Source organism: Paralichthys olivaceus, chromosome 10 (genome assembly GCF_024713975.1).
Source record: "Paralichthys olivaceus isolate ysfri-2021 chromosome 10, ASM2471397v2, whole genome shotgun sequence".
NCBI classification, from domain to species: Eukaryota; Metazoa; Chordata; class Actinopteri; order Pleuronectiformes; family Paralichthyidae; genus Paralichthys; species Paralichthys olivaceus.
The window spans coordinates 21,668,351-21,687,864 of record NC_091102.1 but is presented as its reverse complement, the minus strand read 5'-3'; the positions used below and the strand labels follow the sequence as shown (position 1 = coordinate 21,687,864).

At 39.5% G+C, this 19,514-nt stretch overlaps 1 protein-coding gene across 1 annotated transcript in view; it reads left to right on the top strand.

Moving 5' to 3' along the window:
- The first annotated feature begins 18,054 nt into the window (after positions 1-18,054).
- The window catches only part of LOC109637343 (inactive dipeptidyl peptidase 10-like), a 105,464-nt gene continuing 104,004 nt past the window's right edge, over positions 18,055-19,514 (top strand). Inside the window, exon 1 of the mRNA XM_069533123.1 lies at positions 18,055-18,095. The gene's annotated coding sequence lies outside the window, so the exon portion shown is untranslated. The remainder of the gene's footprint in view (positions 18,096-19,514) is intronic.

The following is a 19,514-nucleotide window of genomic DNA, read 5'->3' as shown; positions in this document are numbered from 1 at the left end:
GCTGTTCTGCCAAGTCTAGCCTGAATAAAATCGAGCCACAAATCGTGCTGAGGTTATGTTGTGTTGCTGCAGTGCATCATCAACCCAAAAACATCACAACACAGACATGATGGAAGAATTGTTTTTAGAATAATTCAGTCTTTTCATGTTTTCAGTGACGGCATTCTAAAATGTTTAAAGTGTGATGGAGGTCCATTTTCTCTCTTTTATAATAATATCATTTTTCAGATTCAGAGAAAAGTTTCTCCTCGTCATAATCCACTAAATGTGTTCACAATCATTGTTTCTTGTCACATATGACTTAAGTTTCTCTTCAATGACGCTTTAAAACAAATGTATTTTTATATTCCTTTAATCCTTACTGCTCTGTAACCGAGGAAGATTTCCATGGGATTAACGTGAATTGGAACAATCGTGTATCATAACTCATCTTGGCACAATCCCAAACCTCTTTGATCCTCTGGCTTTTGTTCTCTCGCCAAGAACGGCGCAATTCATCACCACTCAAGTTGAATGTAAGATCTTGATACCCCCATGAGGGATGGAAACATACAATATGTATGACTGAGCTGTGAGTGTGCAAGAATGATGTGTGCCAGGCTGACAAAATGAAATATGTTTGAAATGTAAGTAATTGCCCCTTGAATTGCTCATTGATTTTCTTGTACTTTAATGCATGCATTTAGGTGCACTTAGCTAAACACACACACACACACACACACAGACATGCACACACACACACAGCATCGCAATAATTCACAATTTGCATTGAAATTAGTCTACCACAACCCCCCCCCACAACACAATGATATTTCAGTTGATTCTTCCCTATGTGTCTGTGTGTGTGTGTGTGTGTGTGTGTGTGTGTGTGTGTGGATGTCTGGGGAACAGAATGTGTGAGTGAGAAGATAATGTCTGCAAAGACTATTTTGCACATAGATATACTGCATAGGTTTGAAATCCATACTATATAAAATGTGTTTAATTAATCTCCAGTGAATTCACATTAGTGTGTATTTATGTAGGCTTTTTATGTCTTACTCTTCCTCAAGCACTACACCACACTAAATCTACATTTTTTACAGATGATCTCAATCCAGAGGAGTGTTTTAGGTCCTAATCTGAAATAATGTTTGTCCATAACACCTGAAAGCAATATATCATGGACATGTGAATGACAACAGGACTGTTCAAAGATTGCTCAAATGATTGCTCAGCTCCTGCACTGAAAATCTAGAATTTAACTCTTTCTTCCATTTTGCACTCCTGTCTATGTGTTTGTTGATCGGTTGGTTTGTTCTTATAATAATATTGATAATTTTATAACTTTATTTGTATAGCACTTATCTAAACAAGGTTACAAAGTGCGTCACACAAAAGAAATCAATGGCAAAATGAGGAGTGACTTATAATTAAAGGTATTCAGTTCAGTTCAGTGCTAAGAGCCAAATCATAACAAAAAAGGGTCTGTCAGACTGGTTGTTATATGAAAATAATAATCTTCAGTTGTACCTTGGCGTCATCAGGTGTTTCAGTCTTTTTAATCGCAATAACGTTAAAAGCTGAACCTGAGGGTACACTGAGGCTAAAGGTAAATCTGACTGGCTATCGGCTTGTATGGCAGTGTTATGAAAGCCATGAAAGCTCAGTAGATCAGACATCATTACCTCTATGCCTTTTTTAAACTAAACGAAATACCTACTCTAGTAGGCAGCAGAGTAAGAAGATGTCATATTTGAGAAACTGCATAAATTGTGTTTGCACTAAAAGTGAAATAAAAGGAATAAAGGATTTTAAACAACACTGAAGTGTTTGAATTACAAATCGGATGATAGAAATGCTTTCCAGCAGAAAAATGATTTGAGCAGTGATTTAAAGATAGGTAGTGAGTTTGTGAGTCTAATGTCATCAGGCAGGGAGCTCCAGAGCCCTGACAGAGAAAGCCCAGTCACCTTGAGGTGACAGCCTTGACCTAGGGACAGCCAACACTTCCTACTAATGGGTTAGTAGGAAGTCAAGAGCTGCGAAATGCAAATGGGGGCCAGCCAGTGTGGAGCTTTAGTTATTAGAAGAATCTTAAAATCATCCTGAATTTATATGATATGAGACGTACAGTTTTACGAGCAGCAGCATTTTAAACAAGATGCAAGCGAGTTAATAAGGTTAAGGCACGTATACAGGTTGTTGCACTAATCCTGGCTGGAAAAGACAAAGGCATGTATTACCTTTTCTAAATCAGGGGGAGATAGAGCCGATTTAATTTTGGAAATATTTCTTAAATGGAAGTAGCAGGATTTAATGATTACAATAACGTGTTTTTTGAAATTCAAATGGGAATCGAATGTGACACCTAGATTTTTAGCTGTTGTTTTAATATTGGTTGTGTAATTTTAAGAAAGATTACAGAAAAAAACTAATAATCTGATATATCATAAATATCTTATTTTAAATAACTGAACTGATTTACATGAAAACTTAATGTTACTGATATAGGTGAGGTAAGAACCCAATACTCAGATTTGGATCAAGGCGCGGATTCAGGGAACTGATATCTATGAATGATGACATTTGTTACAGCTTGACTGGACTGTTGGGCCTGAAGGTTTGCCCTCTTCTGAAGCCCATTCTAGTTTTCTTTAGGAAAAAGGTCATGGGATAGGATTAAACCCCCCCATCAATGTTCACACATACAGGTAATAGTGAGATGTTTTGAGACTCAAATATGGGGGACCAATGGGGAGCTGTGGTGTGTCATGTGCCATGTACTAACTTCATTTATATTGATCTGTATAAGAAAGAAACACAAGTTTCATATTACAGGTTAAAGTATAATATATAAGTATATGTGGCATTATCCTATATTCCCCTACCATTAATACATCCCTTGAAAAGAACAAAAACAAAGTCCTTATGTTTGTCTGGCACTCAGCCCAAGGCTGTTGTTACTAAAGACAAAACTCCCTTAAAAAAAGGGTCAGAAATAAATAAGTTTCACACAGTGATTCCCAAGGAGAGGCACACAATGTAATTTTAAGCAAACCCTCCTCAAACAGAAGGAAATAGAGCATTTATCAGGGAGCTATTTAGGAGTATTACACATTTGACGCTACAATTACTATTTCAAGTAGGAAAAGAAAAATTATTATGTGGGACTGATTCAAATATGTTTTATTTCTCCTGCTTTCTATGCTTTCTTTCTTTGTGTCTGTGACAGACAGATAAAAACCACTTAAGACATCACAATTGAATAAGTTGTGTCACTAGCTTGCAACTGAGACATTCTCAGAAGGACACGATCACTAATGTGTTCCTAATAGCTCGTGGCGAACACTGGAGCTCCATGACACTGAAGAATATGACTTATCAGGCTTTTACTATACACACACACAAACACAATTCGTCTTAGAAAGTAAGAGGAATATACAACCCGATATCCTGAAGGTGAGATGTGTTGCAAAGCTGAACATCCTGTTCACAGCAGCAGAGATATAACAGTAAAACTGATCTTCCTCTCAGACAACAGCTCCTCTCCTCTCTGAGGGGAGCTGATCCATCTGCAAAGCGCCTTCAGCCGGCAGCTCAGCAGCCTGCTGTGCCTCCTCCTGCACCAACCGTGCCCCATCTTCAGCCAGTGAGGATGACAGTGAGGGATGACAGGCGGAGGGAGTGTGGGGAACCATCCTCTCATTTATTTTCATTATTTCATCTTTGCTTCTTCATATCACAGATTCAGCAGAACAGGATGGAATCAGATGTGGGTGTATTCTTCATGAAGGTAACATCCATCTGAGGATGTCTCCTAATAACGTTACTGATCATAAGAACAGAGAACAGCGCTTCCATCAGTCTTCATCTTCATACAAGCCTTTCACATAAAGATCGACAGTTTCACACACTTTATAAAGTTCTCTGATTGTTTACACTTGTTTTACATTCAAATACATGTGCAATCAGCTTTTTACTGCATTTACTTCTCTTTTTGACCTTTTGTTCTACTTTTGCGCTGGGACGTCCAAGCTGTTTTATTTTGTGATAGTATCTCAGTCCTACATGCTGCTGAGCCGACATAAGAACCTAAAGTTTTTTTCAGTCTTGCTTTTAAGGTCATAATTTAGACAATAGGAAAATAATGTGATTCAGTTTTAGAGATGATGGGTCATTTATCAAACCTGATATATACCCATGTGTTACCTACTGACATGCTTACATATGCCATTTTCTCGCTCACTCTCTCTGTTCCCCAGATACACACTGACACACACACATTAGTGAGCGATCAGATCTCATCTATTGGTCATGCGTTTCCTGACAAAATTTGTTAGTGACCTACACAATTGTACAAACGAGACATACACAGACACACAAGAACACACACAGTGACAAAGCTGTTTATTCGTTTGTTCAAAAGATAGTTTCTAAGAATAGAGTCTTTGAAACAGCCCTGTGGGTCTGTGCAGACAAAGCATGCTAAAAATAAGAGCTGCTCCTGAATACTAAAAATCTCCAAAATGACAAGTGATACACTTTCTTCAAACTAATAGTTTGACAAGTGCCTAAGCTAGAACACTTAAGAAGTGTAAAATATTGTAGGGATGGTGGTAATCCTCTCGCAATAAAAAAACATGGTGATGCTTTGAAGCCTTTATATCAGAGAACAGTTATTTGTATATCATGTTATCAACAAGTACAGTCTTTACAGACAAAATGCATTTTTTTATATGGTTGACTAAAGAAAAAAATTAGGTCATTTAAAAATTGAGGTCAGAACAAAAGGAAGAAACCCAACCTTAGAGTTGATGGACCTAACTGTGTAAAACCAACCTCCCTCAGTTCATCCATTCTAATAGCAACCACGATATTAAAAACAAAGCAAGTGTTAAGAGTCTCATTCTAATAGAGAGCGACAGATCCACTCACTCTTCAGCTCGCTTGTATCTAATAAGCCAGATCTCTCCTGTGAAGGAGACCTTGGCACTGAACTGTGAAATGGTCTGCTGATTATGTTTAGACAGACGTGGGGAATCTGTACCAGGTCTTCTTCATGTATTCATTTGGTATCACATTTTATTTGATCAGTGTGCTGTGAGTAAGTGCATGTTTATGTGGCTCTGCATAGCACTTTATCGAAAGTGTCATAAAATCATTTTGTATCATTTGTAAAACAATACAGCACATTGGAAAATTCAAAACTGTTCTCATGGAGTACATTAGTATATTCATGCCTCAGTTCCAGTATGTTGAGCACAGTTCAATCAAGAATTATCTACTACGAACTGCATGTTTGGGACTGCAGCCACAAGAACACATCTTGGTAAGCACTTCTTTAAAATGGTTATTCCTATAATTTAGTACCAGACTTCTATAAACACTCAATTCAATTCAGTTTTATTTGTGTAGCGTCAAATCGTAATATACATTATCTCAAGGCACTTTACATAGAAGGTCAAGACATTAAAATCTTATTAATATAGAGAAACCCACCAGGTCCCACAATGAGCAGCACTTAGGCGACTGTGGAGGAAAAACCCCCTCAACCCCTCACTCACAAAATAGCATCTGAACCTCCTGGGTCTCTCAGGTCATCAGGTAAAGGGCTGCAAACTGTTTCCCGAGCGGAACAGTAAATAGTGCAACACAGAGCTGAAACAAACTGTCTTGACCAAGAGGATGACCAACTTCAGATCATAGATTCCACCTTAAAGTTTAAAGTGGGAATCATCAATCACAGATTCGTCAGTCCACTGAGATTCTTTACTTCAGGAGACATTGCACAGCATGCTCCTCACTTTCATGGTGCTCTTCGGGGTTCAAACCATTCCTCTTCATGGAGTCGTCTGAGGATCTGCGACGGGTTTAAGCAGCTGCAGACCACGACCCATGGTGAGTCTGAGTGAGAGGTACTGGCCGAATGCGGCTCCAAGAAAACGTCATCCTCCGGCTCGGGAGAGGAAGAATTAACAGCTCAGAGTTAGTGTCTGGCTTTTCTTTTTTATGTCATGTCAGCAAAAAATGGTGCTCATTTCTTTCAGCCTGCATTAGTTGGGAGAGATAACTAGGCCTGCTTCATATATTGTGTAAATGCCACTGTCACCCTGAACATCCCATCAAACTTCCAGATTCAAGCAGTTTGATGGGATGTTCAGGGTGACACATTGTTGATCTTCATATATAAAAACTTTGTATTGATTGAAAACTTATTTAAAAGCCAAATTATGATTTAACCAACACAATTCCAAGTTTGGTCCAGCCCAACATCAAATCTGCGTCTTTAATGTTCTGTACTGCCTCTGACTGAACCATGAATACTCAATATAAACCATCTAACCCTCTTTTCTTGTATTTAACTCTGTATCTTCACTTTTCTATTCATTTAAAAAAGTTTCCATACGGTTGTTATGTTACATTGCAGCCCAGGGAATGGGAAAAGTAACACAGATATGAGAAAAAGAAGTGAGGGAGAACAAAATATAAATGAAAAAATGACTTTTTTGTAACAAAAGTAAATAATGAGTAACGAAAGACAAACTTCTTCCAAGAAGTCCACTCTGCTCTGCATCTCCCAATCGGCTTGTTGCTCCCTCACTGCGAGCGAACCACTCAACACAATCACAACTGTTTGCTGTCCTGGCTCCTAAATGCTGGAACGATCTCCCCATTGACATCAGGTCAGCAGAAAGTCTACACATCTTCCGCCACAGACCAAAGACACATCTCTTCCGACCACACCTTGGTTAAAAAAATAAAATAGAATTTGCACTTATATGGCACTTACATGTAGCACTTGGAGTTTAGACTTTTTGAATCAACTTGTACTTACTTGATTGTTGTTGTCTTGGGTTTGTATGCATGCGGTTGATGCACTTATTGGAAGTTGCTTTGGATAAAAGCTTCAGCTTCAGCTACATGACATGTAATGTAATGTAAAACATTTTTTTCTATTATTTCAGTGCACTGAGCTCTCAGGGCCACTGTACTTAATCAAACTCTCGACCAAAAACTTGCTCAATCATTCTAAGGCAGCTCTTAATATGTGTTGTATGAGGCGTCACTGTCTGTAGCCACCTCCTGATGCATTCACATTTCAGCCATTACCATGGACTTGCTGTGGCAGGTGGCTGTACTGCCGACACTACCCTCAACAAGCCACCAGATCATCCTGAGCTTAGAACGGATTTGCAACTGACCCACATTTTGTCTCATGCTGCAAGTGTTAATAGCAGCTTTGCGCTAGTCTGCATGGGAGCTGTTGAATTCCTGGAGTTTCCTTTGAGTTTGTTTTGGCTTATAATGAGTACGTGAATGAGAACACACAGTAGAAAAGTGATTAAATATGCTGACAATGGTGCTAATGGAGGCACAATGTGTATCATTAGGCTTGTTTTTGTTATTCTGCTTGTTTGCTTGCAGCCATTGAGATGTGACTTGACAGCAAACGGGCACATACACATAGCAGTGTAACAAAAAAAGGCTACTTTGCTGGATGTTGGTACTACAGTGTATTTTACAGATAATGAGGACTTGGAGTGTGTTACGCAGGAATTGCCTTGTCTCCGTGTCTTGTTGATGCAGCCGTTCTGACAGAATAACATAAACAAAAAATCAGACATGCAAAACAATTGCAAAATATGCCCACAGAAAACTCTGCGTTGCAGTAGCACGGCATCACTGCACACCTAAATCGCTATGTGGATTACAGTGTCAGTGCCGTTTCTGCTCCAGCTGTTCTTCACCCCAGCAGCAGACGGGACAGACGCTGTGGATGCTTGCCAGTGGGAGCTGCAGCTCGGCGTGTATCACCTTAAATCAAAGTCTGTCTGCATCTATTCATATAAAACAGTAAGAGGACTCTCTAGTAGTTATGATGGCAGTGGCTATTGATGACAATCTCACAGAGAGCATCAACAATGTAATATCTTATTTGCATCCCTCTTCTACAGTCTGGAGATGAACAGAACAATCTGTGGCCACTGATGGGAATTTTGAAAGTAACTTCACAGACACAAAAACACAATCTTTAAAAAAGCATGTTTGCGTCCAGAGGTTGGATGTACATCTTGATTTTATGTTGCTAAATTGGCAGCTGTGCCTATGTTTGAAATCCTCTTTGAATCCTTGAATGCTCTTATGAAGACTATGGAGGTTTTTTCCTATCTTTATTCAAGAGTGTGTTCTTTCAGTTCAAGGCAGGACTTGTTGAATTAAAGTTCAGAATGTGCATTACTTTTCATCAAAACCCTGCCCACTCAAATAGCTCCTGTTTGCACTTAAAATTGCTCTGCTTCTGCTCAAACTGTGTGCTTGCACTCAGATAAATTGTTGCTCGCATGGTTTTCTTGCACTCCAACTTCAGCCCTTCTCTGCACTCGGGCTGCTTTCTCTGCGCTCGTGAATCATCTGCTCCCAGATTTCTCGTCTGCTCTTGGATTTTTTTGTGTAACAACCCTGTCAAAATTTCCCAACCAATAGAATGCCAGGTGTCGTGTTGACCACTAGTCAACCAATAAAATTAATGAAATGATCTCTGCCTCATTGCAGGTGCATCTGCTTTACTTCAGTGTCCCATGTGATGGTTACCAGGTTTATCCACTACCTCTCTCCACGGCTTTATTACATGGACTTTCTCTATGACTTTTTGGAATATAAGGACAGGGGAAGTCCAGTTTGAGCAGAAGCAGAGGAAATTTAAGTGCAGCTAGTTGAGTACAAGGGCAGGGTTTTGATTAAAATTAATACACAATCTGAACATAACATCATGCTCTCAAACTGAAAGACCACACTCTTGAATAAAGATAGGAAAAAAACTGTAATATTCCAGTGTATTTGTTTGTCCTTGATTCGTAGACCTTGGCATTATTTTTGAGGATGACTGGGTTTAATCGAAAGACTGAACAACTACTCTTAACTCTGGAAAAGACTGCAAAATAGATAGAAATTTACAAATGATTATGTAGAGGTGAAATACAAGTTATTGTGTCTAGAGTGCGGGGGATGAGGTGATGAAACAGGTCAATCTAGTGCATCATTTCAACTGGAAACATGCAGCTAAACTTTACGCTCTTCACCAGAGTTTGGGTGACTAACAATAAATAATAATAACTATAATTATAAAGTTTATTATTTAAGGTGAGCTTAAAATGGAAGGCTACAGACCAAGGGCAGGGTGCACACAGGCCGCCAGGCAGGTTAGTTAGTGACAGACAGGTACGCCAGCGAATAATTTAATTTGCTGGCGTATCAAAATCAATACATTTTCTTGTTTTTTCTTGTTAGATCTGATCATATTAATTCATCTGATAACAACCCCAAATCATTGCTTACCAAGTCATTTAAAGTCGTAAATATGCAGTAAATGAAATGCAGAACTCTTGTGTGGTCACACTACCGTGCATCATAGCAGTGTACGTCAAGACTTAAATGGATGAGCTGTTTTTGGTCTGGGTAAAATAAGCCTTGTGTGTTTTTTCCTACTTTAGGATGGAGAAATCCACTCAATCATTTTTGAGAGCTGCTGGGCAGATGTGGTATTTAATGGTTGGGACTATAAATTCAGCACTCAAGGTCCAAAGCCAATAATGGATATCTTTAGTTTTCAGATGGCTCTCCATATCGTGCTGTTGTAGGGGTCATGGCAAAAAAATCCTCTACTCCCAAACATGTTTGTGTTTAGCTCTAACTGTGCCTTTCTGAAATGGGGATGAATGGTTTGTCTCTGGATTGGGTGACCCCATACACACAGAAACTAATATACTATTATCTGTTATATTTACGGGCTCTCTTAGAGTAACTTTAACCTGATATGTGTCACATCCTGTAAAGACATCCTGCTCTCATAGTGTTAAGATGAACTAACCCAAAATAGAAACACATTTGAATATTATCACATTATTCTAATTTATTTACATGCCGTGCCTTTGGGATGTGGAAGTCGAAGAAAAATCATGTCGAAAACAGAAATAGCTACAAGATCTCAGAATAACAACAACAACAGTGGCTGAAGGGAAGATTGGGAAAGTTGGGGATTTGGAGCTTTAGAAATAATTTGATCTGTCTGCTGACAAAGGAATGGAAAGAGAAAATGCTTTATATTGTTACATGCATGTCACACTGCAAAGAGTCAGAAGCCTAACATAAACTCTATTTCCCATGAATATCTCTTTAATCTGCAGCTTGTCTGCCTTGCTTTCACTCAGAGGCCAATCACATTTCACCCCTCCTCCCTACTCCTACACCTTGTTTTCAAGAGTTACAAGGGTTAGTGGTTGAAATCTTCCCCTATGAATTGGGACAACACTTCAAGAAGCTGTTACATCATCAGTAGTCGCTGTGAAAACCCAACAAGTCATCAGTAGTCGTCAGTGTAGACATACATAACAAAAAGCTTTGCCAGGGATGTCATTGTTGACATCTTAAATAAACCACTGCTATTGCTTGCAGTTGTTCAAGTGACAAACCTCAATATCATAATGACTTCTCTGCTAATGCAGGTGAATCAATGACATTGGAAAATGAAAAGCGTGGATGCTCTGTATCATTTCATGTATGACTCAAAGGCACACAGCTTCAGGCTGCTAGCAGTGGTCTGTATGCAACCCTGCCAGGATGCCTTGTTATTAGAGCAGTTAAGTTCAGGAACATTGCTGCTATACACAGGTTAAATCAAGTGCATGATGTGTATGATGTATCTTCAAAGAGGGAGTGTGTGACATGGGATTATGTGAAAATAAAAGTTTTATCATGCAAAACAGATAATTGTTTTAAGGTTTTTGTGACAAAAATGACCATAATATCATAATTTTTAAATCCCTATTAGTGGAGAAAATACTACATTTCTGTGTCTCCAGCTTGTCAGTGATTTGCAAGGCATTATGGGAAATTCTCTAGCCCTAGGTTTGATGTGAGGGTCTGAAAAATCTCTGTTCTGAGGGCTGTATAGCCGTAACACTTGGCCCGCCCCCTCCCTCCCATCAAGTATCGGGACACACTTCGCCTGCATGTGAACGTGCCAAATGGAGGACTAAGGGTTAGGGAGAAGGGGTGAAATGAGATTGGGTCTTGGAGCCACTCAAGGAATCCAGACAGGGATGGATAAACATTTGCCCTGTGCACCACACTGACTGCACCAAGGTCAGTTACAAACTGTAGCCCAGTGCCAAAGCCTGACACCATTTTTGTCTTAAACATCGCATCACTTCAGTGTCTTCTCCAAATCAATGGATTTCTTCTACACAGTGAACTGCACCGTAGAACATCAGAGTAATGACGAGTGTCACACCAGGCATCTTTTTACATGATCCATTTGCAGGCGCGGTGTGAATCAATTAGCAGAAGAGGGTCTTTGTACCGAGGGAAAATCGAACTGTCGGCCAGGTGATATATGTGCTTTTCACACAGTGAAATGCAAAGATATATTGTAATAGTATTGGATAAACATAAAGCAAGACCCTTCTTGCATTAACTCTGATTTTGATCAAATTTATTTAGTTAAACTGCACAAACCATTGATCCTTTTGAAGCCTGTCTGCATTCTGCTGACATGGGCATTTGTAGTAGTCCATTGTTTTCATTCACCTATTTCAAACCTAATATATTAATATGAAAGCCGCCCACTGCTGCAGCATGTCGGCGGGAACATGAATCTATTCTTTTCATCTACCAGTATAATTTCACTGTGCTTAATAATTAAATGTGGATCTAAAATGGCCCCTGGTCATAGGAGCAGTCAGTGACCTCCTGCTGTTAGTGCTGCATACATTGTCATCACGTTAGGCTCCATAGAATCCTGTCTGCACTGGAAGCAGTCATTACAGATGAGATCTGGTTTGATTCGAATGTTTCTGCATAGACATGAAAGTGAAGTGATGATGAAAACAGAGATGAAATGAAATGATCAAAACAGATCTGGATCCATGAGTCTGCCCCCCCCCCCCCCCCATAAACTTGCGTCACCTTAACCTATGACCTTAATGTATAACTTAACATTAACACTACTGTAACTTTAGTTTGTCAGAGTTTTTCAGCAGTAGTACCACCTGCATAAAGCTTTTTAGAACAATTAGACTAAATATCACACTGTGTAATTGACATTTTATCAGCAGCCTGCTATTTTTGTTTGATTGCTATTTCCTGCCAGTATTTGCTGTCGCCTGCTTGCTGATACTGGTCCTCACAAGCTTCAGAAGCCCCTTCAGTAGCTGTATGACAGATTCAGGCACCAAACAATTATTCACAAAGATGGTTCTAATAAATATTATAGCACCAAGTTAAAAGCAGAGTGAATCAAATAAAGATATAAACAGGAGAATTAACATGGGTATACACAGTATATTGAAGTTATCATACTTTCAGCTTCTTCTTTTGGGTGCAAACGCAGTTTTGACTGACCAAGGAGACAGACACTTGGATGAATGTCCTTTAAAAGAACATGTGTTGACAGTAACAATATTCACACAGCCCATTCAAAATCATACCAAATAAAAATAGCTATAAGAAGACTGAAAGGTGAAATGAAAATGAATGAAAAGTTTTGAGTAAAAAGACGGGACAATGTGGCATGTGCTAGTTGCAAATGCAGTGTCCTTCTCTCCTTCACACCAGGACACACGTCCACAGCTGCCAGGTGAACCTAACCATAGAACAGAGCAACAGCCAGTGTGGTGGCCCTACCCCAGATATGAAGTGTCCTTCACTGGATGTGTCCCCCCTCCAAACACAGCCAAAAGGGAGAGGGCTAGAAAATCTTCCCTAGAAATTGGGACACCACTCACTCATGTCATCAGCAGCCAACCACTGTTATTACAGTGGCAGACAATATCAACTCACGTCATTATATTAACAACTGTTATCAACCAGTGACACATGCTGACAACTGCACACACAGGGCAGATTGATCTATAAATCAATGCACAGTCAGTCAGCATGTTTGCATTGGTTATTTCACTGTAATGTTATCCTGTCCATAGAAATATCTGCACCGCACTGAAAACGTTATAACAAGAGCGAGGAGATTTTTTTCAAACTCAACATACAGTACACAGGAGTAACAAACGTTACTCATTACTCTTACTCGCACTGTTTACATGCTTGTTTTGATGGCTTCAAAGGCAAACTTGCTGAAACCCTTGTCACAGTGATTCAGTTTTTATTGGCTGCTGCATACTAATAAAATAGTGTCACAAATGGCAGAACTACATGAAGTAAGCATACTTGTTTGAAGAGCTCTAGAAATCAATAGATGGATATGTAGATAGATAGATAGATAGATAGATAGATAGATAGATAGATAGATAGATAGATAGATAGATGGATAGATAGATAGATATGTAGATAGATAGATAGATACTGTATGTAGATAGATAGATAGATATGTAGATAGATAGATAGATACTGTATGTAGATAGATAGATAGATATGTAGATAGATAGATAGATAGATATGTAGATAGATAGATAGATACTGTATGTAGATAGATAGATAGATAGATAGATAGGTGGATAGGTGGATAGATAGATCAATATGTAGATAGATAGATAGATAGATAGATAGATAGATAGATAGATAGATAGATAGATAGATATGTAGATAGATAGATAGATAGATAGATAGATAGATAGATAGATAGATAGATAGATAGATAGATAGATAGATAGATAGATAGGTGGATAGATAGATAGATATGTAGATAGATAGATAGATAGATAGATAGATAGATAGATAGATAGATAGATAGATAGATAGATAGATAGATAGGTGGATAGATAGATAGATAGATAGATGTAAGATTTATTGATTGAAGATTTATTGATTGATCGATAGATAGCAGAATGACATTGATGCACTGGGCCTCTTCAGTCCTTGTTTTGTTACTGTATATGGGTTATGGTAACATCTACTATTAAATTACATGACTTAAGGCAGTCAGTAATGCATCTTACAGATGATCTCAGAGAACATTATTGTGGGGCAGCAAAGGCTCAGCTCTGCTCCATCCCTTTGGATTATAGTGCAGATGTGTGGAAGGCTCACACTCTGTTTCCTAAGCTGATCATTTGCTGAAAGGGCAAATGGGTTAAATCTCCAAAAAAGGTCTATTAAAATTTTAGAGTTTTAAATCCTTAAATAAAGTATGCTGCCATATGTTCTAAAGGTCACTTCATTTTAATGGCTACTTTCAATAAGAAATGGATCTTAAGAGAATGCTTTAGTTATTATGAAATGAAAGTGACTGAAGTGGATGTATTACTGTCATGTGTGATGTTCTTTTATTTTCATATCACCATAATGGTTATCCTGTATCCATAGCTGCCCTTACAATGCTGCTCATTCTCTAGTACTGGGTCAAACATCATTAAAACATGATGAAATGTAGCTTTTACATGTGTTGCAAGCATAGCTCTCAATTCATGACAGTTGTTTTACTGCAAGGCTTAATCACTTTGTGGATCTAGTTTCTTTCCCCCTTTTCTCCCTTTAAAAGTCTTCAGTAGACTCCTGCATTAATCATTTTCTGTCAGCTATGCAGCCTCACTGTACAGTCAAGTGTGCATGGTCTCTAAAGCAGCAGATAATACACAGGAAAGCTGTGAGTGGGGTTTCAAGGTTACTCTGTCACATTATGTGCATCCACATAAAATGAGGGATTGCTTTGGCTGGGAAATGTGGTTAAAATTCAGCATTGGCATTTTACTTAAAGCTCCTTAACAAAGCTTAATAGCATTATCGAGACCTCCTGGGGAGGTTTTGTGTTATTTTTTTATTTATGAACTTATCACAGAGCTGCTTTGCTAAGAAAGAGCCACTTAGATATGCAGTGCTGCAGGACCTCCTCTCTATTTCCTCTTGAAGAAAGTGCACCATCCCCAGCGCATCCCCCTACCCTTGGCCCTATACCATCACTGCTCCTCCAGCCCTCTTCAGAGACCTCCGTCTCATTCATAATTAATGGGCGATATATAAAAAGGTGAGGGAAAGCACCCCTAGAGAGCGAGCTTGAAAACAGACTTGAAGAGTTGCATGTTGAAACAGAATGATAATGCGAGAAAGGTATAAAAAGAGAATTAGAGCACACTGATGCATTGGAGATGTTCTGATTGGACCAGCCTCTGCTTTAAGAGAAGCTGGAGTGCTAATCAGAACAGAGGCAGGAAGGTCACCCACCTACTTCAGAATGAACAGAGGGCTGAAGGTCTTAAACATTATTTTTAATAATAAAGTGAATACACATGTGGATGAGGAATGTAAAATAGGCAAAGTATTGGTTCTACGTAGAAAGGAGGAATTGTTTGTATAAAAACAAACCAATAAAATGTTCAGTTCCTGCCTACAGAGGTTGTAGGAATTTTTGTATTCCCTATACATGAGAACAACCAGTTTATGTACTTCCACAGCAGCTCTATGTTATTGTTTGTAAAGAAATTTAATGCTGCCTTGGCATTTTTGAAACACATTCGGCAAGTCACATAATGTAAATGTCACATATCAAACATTCACAACAGATTTCATTTACATTCCTATAATACCCATACCTATATACCTATAATATTGCAAAAGGCCACACTAAGGAATCAAGGCCTGTGAACTAGTTCAGGCAGTGCAGTTAAAGTCTGCTGCCACACTCACATGACATGTTCGTCTTACTGCAACACATATCCGACACTTTAATCACCCTTGATGTATTTCAGGTAGCAGTGTTCTGCTCTGTCTTTTGCCGCATGCCTGTGCACACTGCTCACCTGACAACAACAAGCCCTTGCTCTCAGCCGTCGCTGCTGCCAACAACTTTTCAAAAGCAACTCACTGCAAAGGCAACTCGCTGTGTTTGCTTTGCGTTGGCCCTGCTGCTGTTGCTGCCAGCGGCTTTACCTGGAGCTCAGAAGCTGATCAACGGTGGTTTGTCATTTCAGCTGTGGGAGACAGGAGCAAACCTTGGCGCTGAGGCTGGAGCTTCATGATGCTGGGAATGCGTGCTTCAGTGTTCATGCTCAGTTTTTATCTGCCTATAGGTTATGTTTTCATCGTTGTCTGTCTGTAGGATTACTCCAAAACTACTGAACCAATTTTTATGAAGTTTGTGGAAAGAAAAGAGGAACTTTTACATAAAATATATCTCTTTAGCCGCAGACTCCAAGAAAATGAGTTCAGTAGTCTTGAGAGTTCACATTTTTGAGACATGTTTTAGTACCTGAGCAAGAGAGACTTCACATTTCTCAGCTGTGATAAGTGTCATTTCTGCACTTATTGTTACTGTGAGTATATTTTCTAACTGGAAATGGAAATGCAATGCCAACTGATTGGCTATAAAGATGGTTTGGATATCTTTCCACATTTTTAAACATCATCATTGACTGCGGCGATGCCTTTCAAACTGGAGAAATGACAAAATAAATAAAGGCCAATAATGATCTTCCACCCAACAAGCTCCAGCTGTGCTGACAAATCTTGGAATCCATCAAAGACAGAAGATGAGCACTTCCATCTCACATTAATAGTCCTCCTCTGTATGGGAGGTAAAAGGGAAAACACATCAGTTGGTGTGGTCCCTGCTAATGAAAGCACTGGACACAAATGCAGGGAGTGGAGGTGGGGATTTTTTTACTGATTGTGAGCTGCTGTCAAGATGACTGGCTCAAGTGTAACTTGGCTTCAGACGTGTGCGTAAATAGCATTTCCTCAGTTATTGGAAAGCTGAAAATTTAAAGAACAATGAGGCCCAGACTGCTGCAGAACATATAAATAAACACTCTCCGTGAATTGAAGGAAAGCTGAGTGATGATTGAAAGAGAATTGAGGGCAAAATACATCCCACAGTTCTATATCCTGCCGCTGATTGAAGAAAGCAGAGCTTACACGTGGCTCTGACTGGCAGACTGATGGATGGATTGTGACATCCGGAGGTCAGGTTTGGACTGACACAGGGTCCAAGGCCCTGCGCACTCCCTCCTCCACGTGCCCTGCAAAGGTCTCGGCTGCATCAGCAGGGACTAATTCTGTCATGTATATCAAAGAGAGAGCCGTCATCGTACCATAAAAGAATACACATGCTGCATATGAATGGTAGATGAATAGGGAGAGGAAGAGATGAGACAGATTAAAAGGAATATCTGAGTGGACAAAGTCAGAGTTGTGCTGTGCTGTCACTGCAGAGGAACATCACCCAATTTAAACCTGCAATAATGTGTTCACTTTTGAATACAAATTTAGACTTTATTTGGTGACTAAATAAGATCAAACACATAAAAAGACTTGGAGGAAATTGGAAGTAAACAAGTGACTAAAATAGGGGCAGGTTTTGAAATAAAAAATAGTCAGTGTTACGTAACATCAGACGCATTATCCGCAGGCCAGAGATTACAAAGAGTTAGAGGGATGTGTACACTTGGCACCCGTGTGGGCAAGGGCAGTGTGGCTGGACTGAATGCACAGAATCAGCTCATTGTAAGGTGAGAGTGAGCATATCCATCACAGCAGCTGATCTCTTTGAACACATGTAGTGTAATACTGTGGTGAGGAAGAAACACCTACTTTCCTTTTTTTTACTTGAATATTTTCCACCCAGGGACCATTTGAGTTTTTATAACATTCTACAATTGCTCATCTTTAAATTTTTGAAATCTGTTTGTGTCACGGTTATGGTTTTATTTGGTCATGTTATGGATTTTGATCACGGTTATGTATTTTTCAATGTTCCTCTCATGTTCCCTCCTGTGTTCCTCTCATGTTCCCTTCTGCCTTCCTCTGTGCTCCACCCTGTGATTCTCCTGTGTTGTTCTCTGTGTCCCTCTCCTGTGTTCCCCTCCTTGTCCCTCGCTATGTTCCACCCTGTGCCTCTCCAGTGTTCATCCCTGTCTTGGTTATTGTATTTTTGTTCTCGTTGATAAGTTTGTTCAGTGTTTCCTGTTTTATTTTGTAGTCCTTGCTCCCTGTGTGTTTTCACCCTTTGACTTCCTGCCCTCATCAGGTTCACCTGTTTGTCTTGTGCCACCTGTCCCCAGTTACTCATTAGTTCCAGTGTGTATATAAGTCTTTGTGTTCCCCCATGTGGTTGTTGGTTCGTCATCTCCGATTCTGGTCAGGTCCTGTTCGTCATCTTCGATTCTTAAGTAAGTTGTTTCCTGTCCTTCCTTGTTCCACTCCTGTTTTTGAGTGCGACTTTTGTTTCTTGAAGATTTCTTTTGTTACGTTTACCCCTATAAAATACACTTTTTGTTAAACCATATTTAGTTTCTGCGTTTTGGTTCTTCCCTTCCCTTTTTTCCTACCACGTTTCTTCCCTCCCCATGCACCTCCCAAACCTGACAGTTTGTTTGTTTGTTTTGTTTCCTCTCTTTTATAAATGTTCTTTGTTTTATACATCATGTGCTCTATATATATATATATATATATATCTCTCTCACACTACATAGCGATGGCCAGAACTGCGTTCCTTTGGTGAGACATCTGATGTCAGATGGTGTTTGTCCGTCCTGAGAAAACAGATTCTTTGAAAGAGCCACTTTTGAAGAGTGCTGTGATCAGTAGGTTGTGCCAAACGGAGATGCAGATTTCTGCACAGATCTTACATGTGTACAAGCTCAGGATGCACAGTTCATAGAGCTTGAGCAGAGGGAGGTTGTTGCATCTACTGTAGCTTTGAGCTCATTGTTGCTTCGCAGCTCAGTAATTTCATGTTGTAGGTTGTTAGACACATCAGTTCCACATTATACAATAATCAAGTTTTCTGTTAGTTTACTTTGCATGTCCTGGAGCCTTTTGCCAAATCAGCATATGCACACTCACCAGCCTATTCAGATGTCATAGCAGGTTTTGGTTCTTGCAAAATAAGAAATTGCACAAACAAATCAAACAAATCTTCAGTTTTCAGCCATGCAAGGCATGCAAAGACAACAGTTCCTCTGTCAAACTGTGGTCAAAGTGATCCCACATGACTAGATGGGCTGTATATGTTATGTGTATTGTTTTATCTCAGGAAAAGAAGTCTTTGGTAGTTTTATAAAATCTTTTGTCTTATAAGTAATCTGCTCTCTGATGGGTTTTTGAGACAGACTGGCAGTCTGGGATATTTTTACCAGGTTCAAAACAAGAAGGTTTTTAATTTGAATCCCAGTTTGCAGGTACTTCCATAGTTCATGTGCAGACTGGGTTAGAGTGATTGGAGACTCTCACTTGACCAAAGGTATGGCTGTAGATGGTTATTTGTCTTTGTATGTTGGCCCTGTGATACACTGGCGACCTGTCAGCTGTGATTGGCTTCACTCCACCCCCCCCATGATCATTACAGGATAAGCGGTATAGATACTTGATGGATGGCTCTGGCAGCTTCAGAGCAGAAACAAGTTCTATTTTTGAATTAGATTTCAGTCTCTTCGCTATCAGCTCGCCAATGCCTTACATTGCCTCTGTCAGAATGAGGTCTTGAAAGCTTCTTGTTGGACAAAAAACTCCACTGAACTTTATCCAAAAGCCTTTGTCCTCGCAATTCATCCAGTTTAGCTGCATGTTTCCGGCTGTAATGATGCTTG